Raw genomic sequence first — 6,946 nt, forward strand, 5'->3', positions numbered from 1 at the left:
ATGGATCTGTGCGGAGAGGCAGAGAAGACACAGTGAACCCGAGAAAACACGAAACAAACACAAGAGTAAATACTAGAGCACATAAGACAACTGATACTGAGAGCCAAGTTACCACGTGAGAGTATGTAACAATCTGGCGCCGAAGAGGTGGTCAGCCCGGAATATGTATGGCAGGAGTTTGATGAGTTGATGGGAAACATCTGAGCAGATGATGGAATGGGTGATGGGTAGCCACGCCTCTAGGTAGGTACGCCCTCACGGCCAGCCAGGCAGACAAAACAAACATAGATAAAGCACACCAAAGGATGGGGGAGGACAGCAGACCACAACATCCACGTGCGGATAGACCGGTTGTTTGGTGTTTTCCAACAGGTCGCTATCATCCTCTGTGCAGCTGTAAGCAGTGGCGGCTCCAGAGATTTTTTGTTGCAGGTGCAATGGGGATGCTTAACACTTAAGAGAAGGTGCTTTGAATTTTGGGGCGTTTCATTATGGAGTTCGCATCCGACCACCCTATATATATATAGCCTATATACACACGCTTACAAGCCCACATTAATTATACTCGCTCCGCGACTATAAGCATATGTTTGTGTATTCATCACAAGGGCTATAGATACAACATACATAAGCTTGCTTATGTAATCCTCTGAGAATTATTTTTCACACGATTCTGTAATAGTCGAGCACTTAATACAACGGAGCAGCAAACAGCAGCAACAAAAAGCAACAGACACTGTGCACGCTTGGCTTAAAATGCTCAGATCGAAAAATCACACAGCCAGTTACCACAACTAGTCTAATGATGAATCAGCAGTGTTCCTATTCTTATATCATCATAGATGTAATTATGAGGAGCCAAGATTTGTGCTTCAACCACCAAATAATTAAATTTGTAATAGCGAACAGAGGGGAAAATCAAGCTCTTACCAGACGTCTTCACAACAAAACAATACGTCTGTTGCTCTGATTGAGTGCGAAGGCATCAATGATGTTGTTCTGAAAATGCCTACACGCAAAACAAAATGCTGCATCTTCCGCCACGCTGTATTCCAGCCACGAATACTGATCCATCAAACTTTTGTTAAAACTTCTCTGCTGATTCCCAAATTGCCGTGCGGGGTATTTTTGAAGGACTGGCCTTCTTGGGCCCTCTTGAGGACGGTTGCTAATATCACCTGCAGCACAAACCGTAACGTTAGCATTAGCATCCTCAAAGGAAACCGCCGCTAGCGATTCTCCTTGGTCTTCATCCCCAGAATCTTCTTGGTCCTGGTCCTGGTCCTGGGGCTCTGTGACGACGAGCATTGTGTCTCCACCTTCACAATCTCGTTTCTCTTCAGATTATAACTCAGAACGTGAACGTTTAGGGAGCAAAAAACGATCCATTTTGGTGTATTTCCAAACTCGCTACCAAAAACAAGCTGCCCTGTGTTAAGGTCAAAGGTTCACCGGGCTCTGCGCCCATTGGCCAAAGAAGATCACATGTTTGTTATTTTAGACTAAAATATATATATTTTTAATTATCATTTGATTCCAATTTTTAACAACATGAAAAAGACTATTCAAACACCACATTAAAATATAAATATAAAAAATTCCAGACATTTCTTAGGGGTGCTGGGCGGGTGCTTTGGCTATTATAGGGGGAGCTACAGCACCACCTAGCTCCTCCCTGGCGCCGCCACTGGCTGTAAGTCCGGCAAACACAGCAAGGTTCTGAGTCCCAGAGAGCTGAACGGCTGACAGCTCATTCAGAATCAAGACCTGAACAGTAACAGGCGCAGTAACATTAAACAAGGCCGAGATTTTGGATCCAACATGGATCCAGAACTGACCAACGGGAGAAGACTCCCAGAACATGTGTAGATATGAGCCTTGTTCTTCAATTGGGCAGAAAGTGCATAAAAGGCTGTTAATTATTTTCATGAGGTGCTTTTACACAGGGGAGAGATATGTCCTATGAATTAAATTATAGTGAATCTGCTGATGGTCTGGATTGTGAGACACTCTCTGTGATATTATTATTATTATTGGTTATTATTGGATCTCATTACTGTGATCTTAACATACCGTTACTTTCTTTGGGGCAGTATTCATCAATGCTCCACTGAACCTGACTGATGTTTTGTATCGGTCCTGTTAAGTTGTCGTTGAGGATGCGATTGGTAACTGCAAAATGAAAATGAGCTTCTTAGTCTTTTTCTATTATGACACATTTACATTATAATAAAATACATTACTGGATGGATTCACATGTTGGAAATGTATCGTAAAACAATAGGCAGGTGTTCATATTAACATTAAAGTGCCCAAATTATGATAAATAAACTTTTTATGGTATTTGGAGTGTTATTTTGTGACTCTGGTGCTTCCACTTGATTGTACACAAATACAAGCTTTTAAAAATTTTGATAACTTTATTAAGTTCTACCTTCTTAAACTGACTTTTAAATGTGCAAATAATCGAGCTCCAGCCGTACTTTTGTGGCGAAAACTAAAACAGGGGAATGGCCACTAGGGGAGCAGTGGGTGGCAAGTGCATAACAGAGGGGGCAAAACCACATTCATGTTTTTCAGTGATAGGGACACATTTTTGGAAAGATTTACCAAATAAAACATTTAATAGAAACGTAAAAACACATGTGACTACTGAATCAGTTGTGTTGTTGTAATGTACTGTCCATGCTAGATGCCTGGCTGGTTGTGCATGGTACTATAAAGGTTGTAACTTTAGATGTTACACACTTGATTTCTCTAACTCAGACTGCTAAAGCCTCATATTAGCTTCAGATGAACTTTTGGAATATGTCTTAGAGCAGAGCCAGTATGAAGAGGAGGAAGGATTACACCGAGCAAAAACTGTTTCTATGAACATCAGACAGACTTGATAAAATGTGAACTTGTCCTTTAAATAACAACAACAAGTTAAGACAGTGGTACTCACAGTAGATACGGAGGCCCATGATGACCAACAGTATCAGCCAACACACTGCTATGGGTAGAAAAGACTGAGAGAAGCAGCGAGACCTCTGGCCTGAGAGAGAAATAACAGATTAGATGAATAGACTCTGTTCATCCCGAATCAGGGAAATGTAAATATATTCTGCACACATACAGAATATAAAAGAAATAATAAATAGGATAGAATACAAGAACAAATAAAGCTGAAAGCAGAAGTATAGGGGAGGTTCAGTATCACATAAGTTTCATGTAAATCAGATGATGTTTGTCATATAAGGCTGATTTCCTGTTGCCAGCAGGGGGCGCTATAACCAATTTTATAACCTTTTTTTGGTCCTTAGGCGGGCGCTAGCAAGCCATTTTTGTGTGTTCCTATTCTCAAAATCCTTAAAATACATAAACTTTCACCAGGCTCGATGCGACCACAAATCTTGGTGAGTTTTTGAGTATAAGGTCTCCAAAAAGGCTATTCATTGTGCAGGAAAAGAAGTAATAATAATTAAAGCTGCAAAGTCTTGATTTTAATAACTTTTCATCTTTAAGGTGTTGAGATGGTACAGACCAAATTTGTTGAAATCTCTAGGAGGAGTTTATTAAAGTATAGCACCTTGACTTTTAGTCCAACTTCCTCTTGCCACTAGGGGGCGCTATGACTTTCAGCCAATTTCGGCGTGTATATGTCGTCGGGGGCGGACTCTGATGAATCCTGAAAGTCTTGAGCCAATCGGACAATGTACGCTCAAGTTACACCCACTTCCTGTTTGTATGGCGAAACGCACAAAATGGCCGCCCCGCCACGGCCATGCCCTATGACGAAAAGTTTTTCTTTTAACAACTTTTCATTTATAACGTATTATGATGACACAGACCCAATTTGAAGTTGATCGGATGAAATCTCTAGGAGTTCGTTAAAGCACGACACGTGGAAATCGCCAAAATCACACTAATTCCAAGACGCGCAAAGATGGACGCAGGCGCATTTATTATTTAAACGACGAGGGCGCAGGACGGGAAATTAACAGCTGCGTCTGTCTAAACCCTCATGCTCTCCTTAGGTCAAATTGACACGTTTTTCCTATATCAATGTTCTTTTTAATTATCCAAAATAACATGATTGATTCCACCCAACGCTCTTTGCCAAGTACAAATCTCTACTTTCATTAATTTTGGGGCGTCTTATTCAATTTTATAGCATTGTAAAACAAATGGAAGTGTTTTTGAAATAGTATTGAGTAAAAGTTGACATATTCCAGTCTGTGATTATCATCAACATCCATTCCTTTAATTTTAGTCTAAATAATTCCTAATTTCTGCTTTTCTAAATCAAACATTAGGTATAATTTCCTATAAATGAACTTTATTGATCAATAATTCCAAAAATAACTGTAAAACTAAACTTAATAAGTTAGTTACATAGTACTGAAAACGTCAAAAAAGTGACAAACATTCAAAATAGCGTAAAAAAAAAAAACATGAGAAAAATGTGTTAATTTTTAAGTTTGACGGGAGGACAACACAAGGGTTAAAACAGCAAAGACACTTGTGTCGGTCTTTGCACGGCGCTGCGACGGGTGCAAGATAGAGCCCTTAAAGTCAGATTTATATTTATGTATATATATATATATACTGTATATGTATACAGTGCATCATGTTTGTAGCTATATGGATCATTAGAACTGGACAAAATGTAAAAAAATCCAACAGGTTGTCCCAAAGAGAGAGAACGTGGTTCTGGCTGTGCTGTAATGCTGATTGGAGCATCTTAATGTCTATTGGACCAATTAGATTGGCCGGTCACATCTACTTGTTGTATGATATATAAAGTGCAAGTAAAATACAAAACTTTGTTTAACAATATTAAATGTGTGAAATGTACCTGGACAAGCTGTTATTTTCTTCCCAGTGCGTGCTGGAGCATTAGCATAGTTAGCTGCTGCTTCTTCTTCCATTTCCTCTGAAAGACAAACATCAAACACAAATGTAGACAACATCCTGCCACATAGACATATAGTAGATTTACATACAGACACATAAACATCAGAGTATTTATAATTACCGATGTCGTCCTGTGGAGTTCTGATCATCCTGAACAGATGTGTAAAGTCCTGCTGCAGTCCTGTATGAGAGCTGTTAGGAGGGCGTCTGCTCCGCTGAGACCGTCTTTACTACACTTCTACGCTGAGGATGTGACTGTTTTCTTTTAATTCTGCAGCTAATAATAACGTGTTCTTGCAAAGGGGAGGTTCAGTTACATTTCAAACAGTACATGTTTAGTTGTTAGTTCTGCTTTTAAGATGAGACAGATATTGTGCGGTTAGCAGCTAATGTCGTAAGTCTTCTCCTGTAATGGTGTTAAACCACACTGTGTGAGCAGCATTAACCCACGCTGTTGTCTTCAACATAGAGAGACTGAAGACCCATCTGACAAAAACATGAACTTCTTCTTTTTGATCTTTCTTTAAGTTCAGAGGTGTAAGTCCTGGGCGTGCTGGTCTTACAGGGAGGTGTGTTCAGGTGCATTCTGGGCGTGCTGGTCTTTCAGGGAGGTGTGTTCAGGTGCATTCTGGGCGTGCATTTCTTACACGGAGGTATGTTCAGGTGCATTCTGGGCGTGCTGGTCTTACAGGGAGGTATGTTCAGGTGCATTCTGGGCGTGCTAGTCTTACAGGGAGGTGTGTTCAGGTGCATTCTGGGCGTGCATTTCTTACAGGGAGGTGTGTTCAGGTGCATTCTGGGCGTGCTGGTCTTTCAGGGAGGTGTGTTCAGGTGCATTCTGGGCATGTAAGTCTTCAGGTTAGAGCGCCGACACAGAGACAGAGGACGGGGACGGACATCCGAGCGAAAACAAAGACATCCGGCGGAAATTCAAGAGATACCTGAACAATCCCGGAAATGAAACAACGTCACTATGGACTCATTTTGTCCTGATTTGTTTTATTCCCACTGTGATCGGCACGGTTCAACCAGGACAACGACCGTCAGTAACCGCGACAACAGGTTGGTTTGCTTTAGTTAAAAAAAAACAGAAAGTTGGCCATCGATCCAGAGGCTTGGAGCCAGACTAAAACTGAACACACAACGAGACGATGGTGGACTTTGCAGCATCACGTTGTCAGTGTGCTCAGCTTCTATATTCAGAGTCCAAAGAGTCAGCAGAGACCCAGAGCCAGACCCAGCGCTTCCTAGAAGGAACGCAGGCAGCACGAGGGACAGAAATAACCTCGCATGAGGCAGACGGGTCGATGGCGGCTGGCCCTCGCTCACTGTTTGTTTGAGTTGGAGATCTTTGGTCCCTGCAGAATTAGCTCAGCCTGCTTGTTAGCTAGTCTAGTTTTCACTGGGGCTCCAGTAAAATCAATGTTGTATTTATAGGGTTTATTTTGTATGATCCTCATCGTTTTGGCTTATTAGTTGACGTAGCAGCTGTGATGTCACCCATATGTTTGTGGATTGTTGTTTTGAAGCTGGGGATGATGACAAGCCTGTCTTGTTTACGGTTGCAATGGCGCTAAGCTAAGCTAAATGCTAAAGGGGAAGAGATTACATTTTTAAACCCTGAAGCGAGTCATCCAGTGGAGATTTACCTCTGGGGTACTGGCATCTGCATGTTTGACATAACATGCATAAAAAAATCTGCAAACTTTTCCATTAAGTTATCAGCTAATGCTAGCAGTAGCTAGCTAGCTCGGTCGGCAGAACATGAGCAAGATTTGAAGGACGCCAAAATGTTCTCGTTAAATTTGATGAGATAAAAGAACATAAAACACAGTGAAAAGGTCAAAGTTTAAGGTGAAAAAATGGACAATAGACAGAAACATGGTGATGACTAGTTTAATGTTAGCATTGTTAGCATGGTTTGCAACGCTAAGCCTCAGTCAGTGTATAATAAACTGGTCCTGGAAGTATTTCCTGCTTCAGCGTCTATTTTAAAATAAACGGGACCATAACATAACCATAAATCATAAATAGTAATATGTTGGGC

At 41.1% G+C, this 6,946-nt stretch overlaps 1 long non-coding RNA gene across 1 annotated transcript; it reads right to left on the reverse strand.

Annotated features, from left to right (window-relative positions):
- Nucleotides 1-2,144: 2,144 nt before the first annotated feature.
- On the reverse strand, nucleotides 2,145-4,870 carry LOC117945956. The gene is made up of 3 exons (XR_004656930.1): nucleotides 4,841-4,870; nucleotides 2,948-3,037; nucleotides 2,145-2,172 (listed from the first exon to the last, which is right to left on the reverse strand). It is a non-coding gene; the product is annotated as an uncharacterized LOC117945956 (long non-coding RNA).
- Nucleotides 4,871-6,946: the final 2,076 nt, after the last annotated feature.

The sequence above is a fragment of the Etheostoma cragini genome, chromosome 6, assembly GCF_013103735.1.
Source record: "Etheostoma cragini isolate CJK2018 chromosome 6, CSU_Ecrag_1.0, whole genome shotgun sequence".
Lineage (NCBI taxonomy): Eukaryota > Metazoa > Chordata > Actinopteri > Perciformes > Percidae > Etheostoma > Etheostoma cragini.